Here is a 15,650-nt window from a genome sequence, read left to right as displayed (position 1 = left end):
CAGCAAACCTACCCTTCTAATTGATGCCCAGATTATCAAACGCCCTGCGCTATTCCAAACCGTGCTCTAAAAATAGCGCTGGAACAGCATAGAGCTTTACCGCTCCTATGATCAGAGATAATAGCATGCAAATTTATGCATGCTATCATCTCTGATCATAGGGTCAAGTGTGGGAGGATTGTGTCTGCACTTGTTTGTCAAAAGCCCAGACCTGTCAAACACAGGGGCTGGAGGTCTGTGGAACCATCAGACCCCAAACAGCATGGCCCTGGTAGCCTAGTGCCGCCACCGAACCCCCACCCCAGGCCGACGACACAGGGGCTGGAGGTCCAGTAGATCTCCACTCCCCCTTGGGGTGGGAGTTCAGGGGGGGGGGCTGGAGATCTGGTGGGTCCTCCCCAAAAAAGGCCTGATAGCCCAGTGGGCCACAAATCAACCTGGTGGTCTAGTGGCCCTCTTCCTTGCCCCCCATACCGTTGTTGGAGGAGGGAGGTACACTCCCTCCTCTGCCAGCAGCACTGCCTTGAAAATGGCACCCTGCCATGCCCAGTGCATCCTGACGTGTGCTGGGTGGGGCTTCACACCATATAAGGGAGAAACACCCTTGTATGCTGTGAAGCTCTGCCCAGTTCATCCCAGGATGCATTGGGCATGGCTGCTGGAAGAGGAGGGAGTGTACCTCCCTCCTCCAACAAAGGTACAGGGGAGCAGGGAAGAGGGCCGCTAGACCACAAGGTCGAGGAGGTTGATTTACAGCCCATTGGGCCACCAGAGCTTTTTTTTTTTTTTGTGGGGGGGGAGTTAGGGGGCTGGTGACCTGCCAGACCTCCAGCCCCCCTGACCCTCCCTGTATCGGCTGGGGGGTCAGAGTTCCTAAGGGGGGGCTTCGGTGGGGGGGTTTGTAGTAGGGGGAATGGGGGGCCTGCTAGCATGCAAATGAATGCTGGACAGGGCTCACCATTCCTCCCCAATGGTCTGCAAACCCTAACATCAGCTCCAAACTGGTGTAGGGTTTGCCGCGGACAGTGCTCCAATGTTTGGTGCGCTGCTCACTGATTATTGGGGAGGAATATGTTTAGCATGCATTTGCATGCTACTTGTGCTAAGAGCCCTGTTTAGAATGCATTTGCATGCAAGTTGCATTCAGAGCCCATGAGTATGTTTGTTTCACACACTCGGGGGCTCTGATCATGGGGCGGTAGCAAACACAGGCGCTAGTATGGCGCTTATAGCCTCTAGCACCTGCGTTTGCTTCTGAGTATCGGCCCATGAATTGCTGTGTCTACTCCAAGACTCAGCACACTGCTAAAGGGTATCCTAAATCTCTGATTCAACACTGAAATCCAGAACTCAGTTTAGATCTGCTAAGCCTAAACTAAACTAATGTCATATTTAGATCTAACTGAATTGCTGTGGCTACACCGAGACTCAAGGTATCCTACATCTCTGATGTAGCATTGAAAGTCAGAACTCAGTTTAGATCTACTATGTTTATACTAACGTCATGTTCATGTTTAGATCTAACTGAATTGCTGTCATAACGCAGTTTAGATCTACTATGTTTAAACTAATGTCATGCTCAAACTAAGCCTCAGTATACTGATATCAGTTGCCCCATCTTCTGACAACACTGAATGTCAGAATTTAGTTTAGAACTGCTGAACTTAAACTGAGACCCAGCTAACTTATATACTAAATGGAAAGTCGTGTTCATAATTGTGATTCAGGAAATCATTTTACTATCCCAAACCTCTGATTCTGAATTGCAAACCAGACTTTAACTTAGAGTTGAGATGTTGTACTAAACTAAGACTGTATAAGTCAAATCTAACAGTGTCGGCAACATAACACCTCCTTGAACCATAAGGCCAGTAATGAGCGACCCAAAAAATAAGTTGAAAGTGATTATGTTCCAGGTCATCTTCCACACTTGCCCTGGTTAGACTTAGCAATACGAGCATACTCAAACTACTTATAGGCCTCTACCTATTAACACTAATACAATAGGAGCTGTACCACAAGATGAACATATCATACCTCTACTATACAACCCACACCATGCAACCAGATACACTGCCCTCCATCACATTAAAAGCCAACCAAACAACAGAAAGGATCCCTTCACGAGCCAAACACAGCAATCAACAAAAAAGGGACCATGACACTCCAAAAAGACCACTAAACAACAACTATTAAAAGTCCACAAAAACAGAAGTAAACCACAAACTACAAACCAATTCAAGTTGGATATATTAATGTCAGATCAGCAGTGAACAAAACAGAACCCATAAAGGACTGGATCATGGAAGAAAACCTCAGTCTAATATTCATCAACAAACCATGGATACATAACAAAGAGGATCCTATAATCCTAGACCTCTGCCCTCCAGAATATAAAATCCTACACTGGACCAGAAAGGAAAAAAGGGGAGCATCGCACTAATCTACCGCTCCCATTTCATAACTGAAACCACTGCTGAATCCATAACACCCCAACTCAAAATCATCTCGATCCACTTAAAAGACAAACAGCTACATAACCATCTATGCTGCATCATACTCTACAGACCCCCAGGAAACTGGAGTGAAGACCATACAAACCTTATGGACTTTATATCAAACACATGTGTTGCAAACCCAAATGTGTTAGTAATAGGTAACATTAATGTTCATCTAGATGACCAAAACACAAACTGCACAAGAGAATGCAACAAATGTTTTCAACTATGGGAATTCCAAAGACCACAGGTAAACTCAACCTATGTGAAAGGTCAAGCCTTAGACCAAAATTGGTCAGAAAGTCCATGGTCTGATCACTACTGACTAAGCATGACCCTCTAGTGGAAGATAAAAACTCGCCAAACACAAAGTCGAACCTCATACAAAACAAGAGGGATAATCGACACTACATCATTCTGGCAATCCATGTACAGAAATCAATGGTCATCACCAGCCAACTCCACAGAATATCTCAAAGAATGGGACAAAAGATGCACCACCATCCTAGACAAAATAGCACCCATATGAACCAAAACCTCTAAAGACACAATGTAGAAGACATGAATGAGCATGGAGAAAAAACAAAAAAAAGAACAAACAATCTCATGGAAAGAAACACAAAAGAGCTACAAATACAAAATATGACAGGTCAAAAGGAAATTTTATAAAGAACAAATAGGTCCTAACTATAAGGACATGAAGAAACAAAGTTAGTCAACAGTCTACTAGACACCAAAACAGTAACATCAACAAAGAACCCCCACTTGCAAATGAATTAGCCTAATATTTTGAAGAAAAAAATCACCAACCTACAAAAAAATCTATCTCAGGAAAATACCAACCTCAAAGCCTTCATAGACAAACTAGACCCCTATCCAGAAGAAACACCAGCAGACCAGACCTGGTCAAATTTCACCCAATTGCCCATAGAGATAGTAGCCCAAGCGATTAGAAAATTCTCCTCTGCTCATTGCTCACTATACACATGTCCCAACTATATAAAAACACCCCCCCCAATCGTTTATTTATTTATTAAATTTGTATCCCACATTTTCCCACCTATTTGCAGGCTCAATGTGGCTTACATTATACCTCAACTTCCTGCTACATGAAGGTCTATTCCCACGGGATAGGGGAAACATCCTGCTCATACCCATCCCAAAAGACGCCAAGAAAAAAAACAGTGACATCTCCAGGCCAGGTGCATCAATCCCCTTAATGACTAGGATAATGGAACTCATATTAACCAAACAGTTAACGGATTGTATCAATAACTTCTCCATCTTGCATGAATCTCAATCAGGCTTTAGATCCAACTATAGCACTGAAATGGTGCTGCTCACACTCCTGACCAAATTCAAACACAAAATCTCAATAGGCAGAAGCATCCTACTACTCCAGTTTGACATGTCGAGTATGTTTGACATGGTGGATCACTGAATTCTACTAAGAATACTTGACAAATTAGGAATTGGAGGGAAGATACGCTAATGGATTAAGGGATTCCTGACCACCAGGTCATACCAAGTAAAGTCAAATTCAGCAATCTCCCCATCCTGGAAGGCAGAATGTGGAGTTCTTCAAGGCTCACCACTTTTACCCATATTATTCAACCTAATGATGATACCACTAGCCAGGTCCCTATCTAGACAAGGTCTCAATCCCTTCATATATGCTGATTATACCACAATTTATATCCCTTTCAAAAACAACTAATCAGAAATCACCTCTGACATCACAAACAGCATTAACTCTATGGAGTACTGGGCATCAGCCTTCAAGTTAAAACAGTAAAAAAAAACACATTGCATAATACTCTCATCTCCACACAACCCTGAGCATTTCATTAACATCAGTGCCCTGGGCTCATCTCTCCCAATCTCAAACAACCTGAAGATTCTAAGCATCACAGTGGACCATGAGCTATCTCTAGAAAACCAGGCCAAGGCCAGCACAAAGAAAATGTTCCACATAATGTGGAAACTCAAGCGCATTAAGCAATGCTTCCCAAGAGATATCTTCTGCAACATGATCCAAACCATGGTTCTGGCCCATGTGGATTACTGCAATGGGATCTACGCTGGATGCAAAGACCAAATAATAAAAAAATTTAAAACAACACAAAACACAGCAGCCAGACTCATTTTTGGAAAAACCCAATTCGAAAACACCAAATTCCTTCTCCAAAAACTACACTGGCTGCTGATTAAGGCTCGCATTACCTTCAAAATCTGCTCCTTGGTGTATAGAATAATTTTCAGGCAATCACCGAACTACATGATCTATCTAATAGACTTACCAATCCAGAACGCAAATAGATCAGCGAGATCTTACCTAACCCTCCACTTCCCAAGATGTAAAGGCATCAAATACAAATCAACTTACGCATCCAGCTTCTCCTATATTGGCACAAAGGTCTGGAACACACTACCAAAAGACCTCAAACTCAACGACAACTATCTTAACTTCAGAAAACAACTGAAGGCCCACATTTCAGAGAATTATTCCCAACATAACCAACAAGTATACCGAATCACTTCACCAATGAACATTACAAAGGACAGAAAGGACACAAGACTCCATTTCTTAACCTATCACAAACTCACAACACACCTATCTGAAACAAAATTAAATACCATTACCCAGTCATTATCAAGACACATACCCCACTCATAAACCTACCCAAATTCTACCCTGCTCTTCTCAAATTGCTATGAATCCTATACAATCTCTCAGTGCTTTATTCAAATTGTAACCATGTTCGACAACACAATCTTCCATTGTTATATTCAGATTGTAAACATGTTCGACAACAAATGTAACCATTTCACTCTTGAATCATGTAAGCCACATTGAACCTGCCAATGGGTGGGAAAATCACCCATTGTTTTATTCAAATTGTAACCATGTTTGACAATAAATGTAACCATTTCACTCTTGAATCATGTAAGCCACATTGAACTGACAATGGATGGGAAAATGCGGGATACAAACGCAATAAATAAAATAAAGGTGATTAGTGCTACCACCGAATGATCTGTTTCAGCGCAGACATATTTAAATGCATGTAAATGCAGTCACTAAAAACCCCACAGCAATGCTTAAAAAGAAAAAAAGTAGTTTGGTAGTCCAGGCTGGGCAAGGCCTGACCCCCCTCTAGCCACCATTGGCCCTGGTAGTCTAGTGGAATCTCACTCTTCCATATACCTCTCCTCTTCATAGGAGGTAGGAGGGGTGTCTATTCCCTCCTCCCTCTGGGTGCCATTATCTTCAAATTGGCAGTGCTCTACCCCACCCATCGCATCTTGGAATGCACAGGCCAGGGCAGGGTGCTACCGTTTTGAAGATGACTGCATCCAGAGACAGGAGGGAGTAGGCATCACTCCTGCCTCCTATGAGGAGAGGTATGTGGAGGGGTCAGGTGGTGGGATTGCACTAGACTAACAGGGTCAATGGTGACTGCTGGGGGGGGGGGGGAGGTAGGGCCTGGCCCCAGCCTTACCAGGGGAGTCTGGGGGTTCGAGGTGTCAAGCAAGTGGGCCCGATGGACCAACATGTTATTTTTTTGTGAGGGGGCTAGGAGGGGTCCACTTGGGATCTTTTTAGGTTGGGGGGGGGGAGCTCAGGAGGGCTCCGACTAGGTGTTTTGTTTTTTTTTAAATCTTGCGGGAAGGGGTTGGGGTAAGGAACTATGGCATGCTGCATCATGCGCTTTTTTTTTTTTGTAAACATCAACTTTCCTGTGAGTACCAAACCAAATCAGCACTTGGGCACTGACAGGAAAGTTAACAAAGACTACTGAGCAGCTAATTAATGCTGTAGTTTTAAAACAGCATTAATTTGCATGCTCCTTACTCTGAGCATGCCGCAGCATTTTCCTGTGCTAGGTTCATGGTAGAATTTCATGCTACCGATAACCTTCGAGCATCAGCCTGCCGGTATGGTATTACTGTTTTTCTATTCAGGCATAAGACAGCCATATACCTAAGGATCTCAGTGCAGATAAGATACCTGTGGGTCTTATTCAGTACCTCAAATGGCGAAAACTGCAACTCTGAGCTGTTTCAAGATACAAAGTAGATATTAACAAACAGCAGAGTCCCCCGTCATAGAAGGGAGAGCAATGTTCTTAGAACTGAAAAATTTCCTACTGATTTTGGTGGCACAGGCCTGATTAAAAAGAATTTCCAAGCACACCTGCATAAATCATATGAACGCCAGAAGGAAGTTTTTCGCACAATGCAAGTACTACTCCAACTCAGAGTGTTAGCAATACATTTGAGAGAGATCATATTCCACATCTCCTGGCTTAGTAGGGAGGTTTATTACTATCATGCCATGTACAAAGCTAATCCATTTGGAGACATTGCCCTGAATAATCTTTACTGACACAACCTTCACATTACCCCCTGCTGTGCTAAATAGCACTACTACTACTACTACTTATCACTTCTATAGCGCTACAAGGCATACAGCGCTGTATTTAAAACAGATCTGTCTCCTGGTGTACAGCGCTGCATACACCATACATGAAACAACAGTCCCTGCACAAAGAGCTCACAATCTAAATAGGACAGGCAAACAGACAGAACAACTAAGAGGTAAGGGAATTAAAGAGGTGGGGATAAAAGGGTACAAGGCACTAGAAGCCAGACTTTCATCAGAAGACTCCTCCTAACCAGTGGTGTGCTGGAGCCGCTCACACTGGCTCGCCAGAACCGCTTGTTATATGGAGCCAGCACACATCTGTTTTATTTCTTCCCCTAGAGCTAACAGCATTATCATCATCTCTCCCACCTCTGCACCCCCTCACCCAAGAGTCCAGCACACCTCTCGCAGCTTCCCACCTCATATCCTCCTTCAGGTCCATCAAACCTCACAACTCTTCTTTGCTTCCAGCAGTGTTAGTAGTAAAATGCTACCTGGCTGTCCTAGAGCCTTTTCTGAGCCAGATTCTGCACATGTGTAAACAGGAAGTTTAATTAGTGGGGCAGGACACGGCAGAGAAAAGGCTCCGGGTAGGCCAGGCAGTGTGTTACTGCTGGAAGAGTAGTGAGGTTTGAAGGATGGCCAGTGATGGGGATGATCTCAGAGAGGAAAAGGGAGAGGTACTGGACTAGGGGGGGGTGGGGGTGGTGACGGATAGGTGCTGGTAGCCTGATGGGGCTGAGGAAGAGGTGGTGGAATCATGGGGATGAAGCTGAGGGAGAAGTAATGGACTCGTGGGGGATGGAGGCTAAGGGAGAGTTAATGGAATCATTGGGGGCTGAGGAAGGGGAAATGGATTTGAGAGGGAGGGTCTGGAAGTGAGGTGTTGGATTTGCAGGTGACGGGGACAGGAGAGATGTTGGACTTATGAGGTGCACCAGGGAAGGAAAAATGTCAGACCACAGGTGAGGGGACTAGGAAGAGAGGGGGAGATGCCAGACTATGTGGGTGGGGGACTGGAGCCAGGGGGAAATGCTGGACTATGGGAGGAGGAAGTTTGTGTAGCTGCCTCTCCTACGGATGGGCTGAGGTTCCTGCAACCACTCTCCCCTTGGAGCCACTGCCTTGAAAAACAATGAAGCTGCAGTTTTTTTCAGGAGGAAGGAGGAGGAAGAGAGGGGGGGACAGGGAGCTGTGGCAAAGGAGAAAAAGATGGGACAGGGTGCTGTTGGAACATAACCAGGAAGGGAATGGGTCAGGGTGCTGCTAGAATATAGGGGAGAGGAAAGAGATATGAAGAGCTACATGTGTGGGTGAAGAAAAAGAAAAAAGAGGCTGGGCTACATTGATGTAAGAGGGAAGAGGGCGGGGAGATACTGGGCATTGAGGAACCTTGTGTGACAGACCATAGGGGTTGTCAAGGAGAGAAGTAAGAAGAGGATGGTGAGTACAGGAGGAGTAAGGGGGAGTGGGTGAAAGAGAAGATAGTAGGAGGCCAGGGAAAGAGTGAAACAGGACAGCTAGGAGGTGAGAGGAGGAGGAGGAGATGGAAAGTTGGTAAGTGAAATATAGGTGGAGGACTAAAGAGTGAGAGGGTAATATTTGAGTAGGCAGATAGAATACAGAAAGAGAGGAAATATGTAAGAGATGAATGTAGCGAGGAAATGGAAGATAGGAGGAGAGTGGAGAAAGGACAAATGAACAGCACACTGGAAAACAAGCAGAAAACAGACAGGAAAGCAGAAGAGAGAAACTGGGACCAACATGCTTGGAAAAATAAAATGCCCAGACAACAAAGGTAGAAAAAGTATTTTATTTTATATTTATTAACTGGAATATGTTAGCTTTGGGAAATGTGCACGGTGCACCACTGATGTATTTGTATTTTGTTCAGTACAGGAGGAAATGCATTTCTGTTTTAATTACTGCCATGTTGTAGTACCTGCCTAGCTTGACTTCTTGGAGTTCCCAGTTCAATTTTTGTCTTTCTAATGTGTGATCCCTTGTTCTGTACTTGGTGAGGGTTTGTTTTATGTGTGACTAAGGTGGGGAATTCAGTGTTGTATAGTAATCAAGTAAAAGTAACACTTTACAATACATAAGTAAACATTTTAGTACTTTTACTGAGTACATAAGACTGAGCACTTTTACTTGTAACTGAGTATTATCTGCACCAACTTTAAGTACTTTTACCTCATTACAATTTGGTTTAATTACAAGTAACATGGAGGCTGAAGAACTCAATTTTCCTCCCCCTCTTCCTATGGCTCTGAAGCAGGGGTATAACTTCAGGCCCACCTAGTCTCAGCACAGGCCCCACCCTGTCTGTCTCTGATCATCACCAATTAGGTGCCTGTCTTAGGCGCTAATTACCGTGCACATCTGCAGTAAGTTGCATTGTCATTAGCGCTTCAGCTACATGCAAGAGGAAGCCTCCTGTGAGCTGCCCATGCCCTCAGTGCATTGCAGCTGAAGTTGTTGTTTGCTGCCACTCCTCTAGCAGACCACATGCATGTGGTGGGCTATTGGGCTTCCCACCAATATTAAATATAGACCTTTTTTCTTTTTAACTTGGGCAGAGCAGAGCCCACCCCAACCCAGGCCAGAAGCAAAGTTGTTAAAATTCCTGCCTCGACATTGTTTGCTAAGCTGAGCCATAGACATCATCTCCATTCCCAGTGTTGTAAAGTAAGAGATCACATTATAGTGCTGGCAGATCACCCAACTTAATATCATTGTATGCCAGGATATTCACTAGTGCAGTTTGCTACCTGCCTGCAAACAGTGCTGCAAGCATGCATAGGTTGATGCCTCCCCTTCTTTGTACACCAAAGAGCAGGAAAACCCAGACTCTCAATAAAGGTTTGATGTCTTAGACCATAACATCTCACATAACCAAAGAGGAGCTGAGCATGAAAGGTTAGAAACTTAGATCTTTTAAATGAAGTCATCTTTAAAAACATATAACCTTGAGGCGGCTTGTCCCTCTATGTGAGCTTAATTACATTTCCCATCATTAGCTGATGGAGGCTCTCGGCATGTTGACCATGGCGAATTGTGCATTGTATCAGTTTATCCATTCCCACCTTCTGGGGTGTTTTCTTAATGGTATGCCACAGTGCCAGGGGCATCACAGGAAGTAGCTAAACAGAAGACTAAACAGATTGACTCTACCCGGCACTAGTGAACCCCCGCATCTCTCATAAATAAAGTGCTGTGGGATACAGCCTGATGGTGCTGTCTTCCATATCAATAAACGCAGTAGCACGAGTCGCCAGTCCTTTGCTCTGACACCCCTCCCCCCTATTATCTCTACGTTGCCCTACCTCTGGGTACTGCTTTACAACAAATACATCAAGGAAATGATTTCTCAGTCTCCTCACCCCATCACAAGCTACCCCGAGCATTTAAGGACAAACCTAGGAGGTTACAGGTCCCTCATTATTCAAACATATAACAAAAATGAAGCTAGCATGGATCAATGAGACAAAGTCAACATGGATTTAGTGAAGGGAAATCTTGTCTCACCAATCTATTACATTTCTTTGAAGGGATGAATAAACATGTGGATAAAGGTGAGATGGTCAATATTGTGCATGTGAGGTAATTAAATTTGCCAACAACATAAAGGTATTCAAAGTTGTTAAATCGCAAGAGGATTGTGAAAAATTACAAGAAGAAAAGAGACAGAAACTTGGCATCCAAATGGCAGATGACATTTAATGTGAACAAATGCAAAGTGATGCATATGGGAAAAAGGAACCCAAAATATAGCTATATAATGCAAGGTTCCATATTAGGAGTCATTGACCTGGAAAGGGATCTAGGTGTAATCGCTGATGATACGTTGAAACCCTCTGCTCAGTGTGTGGTGGTGGCTAAAAATGCAAATCAAATGTTAGGTATTATTAGAAAAGGAATGGAAAACAAAAATGAGGATGTGATAATGCCTTTGTATTGCTCCATGGTGCAACCACACTGCGAATATTGTATGCAGTTCTGGTCACCGCATCTCAAAATAGATATGGTGGAATTTAAAAAGACAACTACAGTACTACAAAATGGTGTGGGTTAACACAGCACTCTTGCAAATTCAGTCTAAAGTCCACTACTGAAAAATAACAAACTTATGAGGGAAAGGTGTTGGTTTAATTACAATACTCTATCCTCGGCCTTAGACACTCTTGCACCTTTGATGACCCGCCCTGTAAGGCGTACAAAACCCCAACCTTGGCTGACTTTTAATATCCGCTACCTACGTTCCTGTACCCGCTCCGCCGAACGCCTCTGGCGGAAATCTCGGGCCCTTGCTGATTTCTTACACTTTAAGTTCATGCTGACCTCCTTCCAATCTGCTCTTTTACGTGCCAAACAGGATTATTATATCCAACTGACCAACTCTCTTGGCTCTAATCCTCAACTTCTCTTCACCACATTGAACTCTCTCCTCAAGGTGCCCCCTCCCCCAACTCCCCCTTCATTATCTCCTCAGACCCTTGCTGAATTCTTTCACAACAAGGTTCAAAAGATAAACCTTGCTTTCTCTACCTCACCACCTCTCCCTCCACTAGTCCGTTCCCCTCTCTCTCCTTCCCCTCATTCCCTTTCCTCCTTTCCTGAAGTTACTATTGAGGAAACTACACTTCTCCTTTCTTCCTCAAAATGTACCACCTGTTCCTCTGATCCCATTCCCACCCACCTTCTTAATGCCATCTCTCCTGCTCTTATTCCTTTTATCTGTCATATTCTCAACCTCTCACTTTCCACTGCGACTGTCCCTGCTGCCTTTAAACATGCTGTGGTCACACCTCTCCTTAAGAAGCCTTCACTCGACCCTACTTGTCCCTCTAATTACCGACCCATCTCCCTACTTCCTTTTCTCTCAAAATTACTTGAGCGTGCTGTTCACCGCCACTGCCTTGATGTTCTCTCCTCACATGCTATTCTTGACCCACTACAATCTGGTTTTCGCCCTCTCCATTCAACCGAAACTGTGCTTACTAAAGTCTCCAATGACCTATTACTGGCTAAATCCAGAGGTCAATATTCCATCCTCATTCTTCTTGATCTTTCTGCTGCTTTTGACACTGTCAATCACAGCATACTTCTCGATACCCTGTCCTCACTTGGATTCCAGGGCTCTGTCCTTTCCTGGTTCTCTTCCTACCTCTCCCTCCGCACCTTTAGGGTTCACTCTGGTGGATCCTCTTCTACTTCTATCCCTCTGCCTGTCGGCGTACCTCAGGGTTCTGTTCTTGGTCCCCTCCTCTTTTCTATCTACACTTCTTCCCTTGGTTCATTAATCTCATCCCATGGCTTTTCTACCATCTCTATGCTGATGACTCCCAAATCTACCTTTCTACCCCTGATATCTCACCTTGCATCCAAACCAAAGTTTCAGCGTGCTTGTCTGACATTGCTGTCTGGATGTCTCAACGCCACCTGAAATTAAATATGACCAAAACCGAGCTTCTCATTTTCCCCCCCAAACCCACCTCCCCACTCCCCCCGTTTTCTATTTCTGTTGATGGCTCTCTCATTCTCCCTGTCTCCTCAGCTCGAAACCTTGGGGTCATCTTTGACTCTTCTCTCTCCTTCTCTGCTCATATCCAGCAGATCGCCAAGACCTGTCGTTTCTTTCTTTACAACATCCGTAAAATCCACCCCTTTCTTTCCGAGCACTCTACCAAAACCCTCATCCACACCCTTGTCACCTTTCGTTTAGACTACTGCAATCTGCTTCTTGCTGGCCTCCCACTTAGTCACCTCTCCCCTCTTCAGTCGGTTCAAAACTCTGCTGCCCGTCTCATCTTCCGCCAGGGTCGCTTTACTCATACTACCCCTCTCCTCAAGACCCTTCACTGGCTCCCTATCCGTTTTCGCATCCTGTTCAAACTTCTTCTACTAACCTATAAATGTACTCACTCTGCTGCTCCCCAGTATCTCTCCACACTCGTCCTTCCCTACACCCCTTCCCGTGCACTCCGCTCCATGGATAAATCCTTCTTATCTGTTCCCTTCTCCACTATTGCCAACTCCAGACTTCGCGCCTTCTGTCTCGCTGCACCCTACGCCTGGAATAAACTTCCTGAGCCCCTACGTCTTGCCCCATCCTTGGCCACCTTTAAATCTAGACTGAAAGCCCACCTCTTTAACATTGCTTTTGACTCGTAACCACTCGCCTCCACCTACCCTCCTCTCTTCCTTCCAGTTCACATTAATTGATTTGATTTGCTTGCTTTATTTATTTTTTGTCTATTAGATTGTAAGCTCTTTGAGCAGGGACTGTCTTTCTTCTATGTTTGTGCAGCGCTGCGTATGCCTTGTAGCGCTATAGAAATGCTAAATAGTAGTAATAGTAGTAGTAGGAAAGGAAGGAAAAAGCCTCAACGAGCTCAAAATCAAAACTGATTTAAAGAGCTATTGAAGATCAAAACGATCTCACATTTGTTCTTCATCGGCAAAAAAACTTCCAACCTTCCAGCTTCTAGATTGTACTGATGTATATACAGTGGGGGAAATAAGTATTTGATCCCTTGCTGATTTTGTAAGTTTGCCCACTGACAAAGACATGAGCAGCCCATAATTGAAGGGTAGGTTATTGGTAACAGTGAGAGATAGCACATCACAAATTAAATCCGGAAAATCACATTGTGGAAAGTATATGAATTTATTTGCATTCTGCAGAGGGAAATAAGTATTTAATCCCTCTGGCAAACAAGACCTAATACTTGGTGGCAAAACCCTTGTTGGCAAGCACAGCGGTCAGACGTCTTCTGTAGTTGATGATGAGGTTTGCACACATGTCAGGAGGAATTTTGGTCCACTCCTCTTTGCAGATCATCTCTAAATCATTAAGAGTTCTGGGCTGTCGCTTGGCAACTCGCAGCTTCAGCTCCCTCCATAAGTTTTCAATGGGATTAAGGTCTGGTGACTGGCTAGGCCACTCCATGACCCTAATGTGCTTCTTCCTGAGCCACTCCTTTGTTGCCTTGGCTGTATGTTTTGGGTCATTGTCGTGCTGGAAGACCCAGCCACGACCCATTTTTAAGGCCCTGGCGGAGGGAAGGAGGTTGTCACTCAGAATTGTACGGTACATGGCCCCATCCATTCTCCCATTGATGCGGTGAAGTAGTCCTGTGCCCTTAGCAGAGAAACACCCCCAAAACATAACATTTCCACCTCCATGCTTGACAGTGTGTTCTTTGGGTTCTTTGGGTCATAGGCAGCATTTCTCTTCCTCCAAACACGGCGAGTTGAGTTCATGCCAAAGAGCTCAATTTTTGTCTCATCTGACCACAGCACCTTCTCCCAATCACTCTCGGCATCATCCAGGTGTTCACTGGCAAACTTCAGACGGGCCGTCACATGTGCCTTCCGGAGCAGGGGGACCTTGCGGGCACTGCAGGATTGCAATCCGTTATGTCGTAATGTGTTACCAATGGTTTTCGTGGTGACAGTGGTCCCAGCTGCCTTGAGATCATTGACAAGTTCCCCCCTTGTAGTTGTAGGCTGATTTCTAACCTTCCTCATGATCAAGGATACCCCACGAGGTGAGATTTTGCGTGGAGCCCCAGATCTTTGTCGATTGACAGTCATTTTGTACTTCTTCCATTTTCTTACTATGGCACCAACAGTTGTCTCCTTCTCGCCCAGCGTCTTACTGATGGTTTTGTAGCCCATTCCAGCCTTGTGCAGGTGTATGATCTTGTCCCTGACATCCTTAGACAGCTCCTTGCTCTTGGCCATTTTGTAGAGGTTAGAGTCTGACTGATTCACTGAGTCTGTGGACAGGTGTCTTTCATACAGGTGACCATTGCCGACAGCTGTCTGTCATGCAGGTAACGAGTTGATTTGGAGCATCTACCTGGTCTGTAGGGGCCAGATCTCTTACTGGTTGGTGGGGGATCAAATACTTATTTCCCTCTGCAGAATGCAAATAAATTCATATACTTTCCACAATGTGATTTTCCGGATTTAATTTGTGATGTGCTATCTCTCACTGTTACCAATAACCTACCCTTCAATTATGGGCTGCTCATGTCTTTGTCAGTGGGCAAACTTACAAAATCAGCAAGGGATCAAATACTTATTTCCCCCACTGTATGTATATATTTAACATCTCAAAAAACATTTATCTTTTTAAAGGCTAACTGGAACAGAACTGGGGGACTTTATTGTTGAGATGAATGGCAAAAAGATCCACCGAGGGGGTGCCCTACTGTTGGAAGATCTTGCGAACTACACCCATATTGAGAGACCATTCATGAGGTTGCATAACCCTGCTCAGTATGCCAGCCAGGCAGTTGTCCTTTCCTGCTAGGTATGTGGCCTGCAGTATCATTCCGTGAAGGAGGGCCCACTGCCACATCCTCACTGATTCCTGACACAAGGGGTAGGATCCCGCACACCCCTGCTTGTTGACATTGCAATCTGGTTGTCTGTTTGAATGATGACAATTTTGTTCAGCAGCCTTTAGAGTGTTCTATATGGTCCTCAGCTCGAGGAGGTCAGTATGTTTATGTTTATTTAAAACAGATCTGTCTCCTGAGCAGATCATGTTCCTTGGGTGTGAAGCCCAACATGAGCTCCCGATTCCAAGTTGGATGCATCCATTGTCAATACCTTCTGAGGCGGCGGAATTTGGAATGGTAGTCCCACAATCAAATTTGATCTAATTGTCCACCAGAGAAATGAGTGAACCAGCTCTGAAGGGACTTCAA

Source organism: Microcaecilia unicolor, chromosome 8 (genome assembly GCF_901765095.1).
Source record: "Microcaecilia unicolor chromosome 8, aMicUni1.1, whole genome shotgun sequence".
Classification (NCBI taxonomy): domain Eukaryota; kingdom Metazoa; phylum Chordata; class Amphibia; order Gymnophiona; family Siphonopidae; genus Microcaecilia; species Microcaecilia unicolor.
This window is presented reverse-complemented; position numbering follows the sequence as displayed.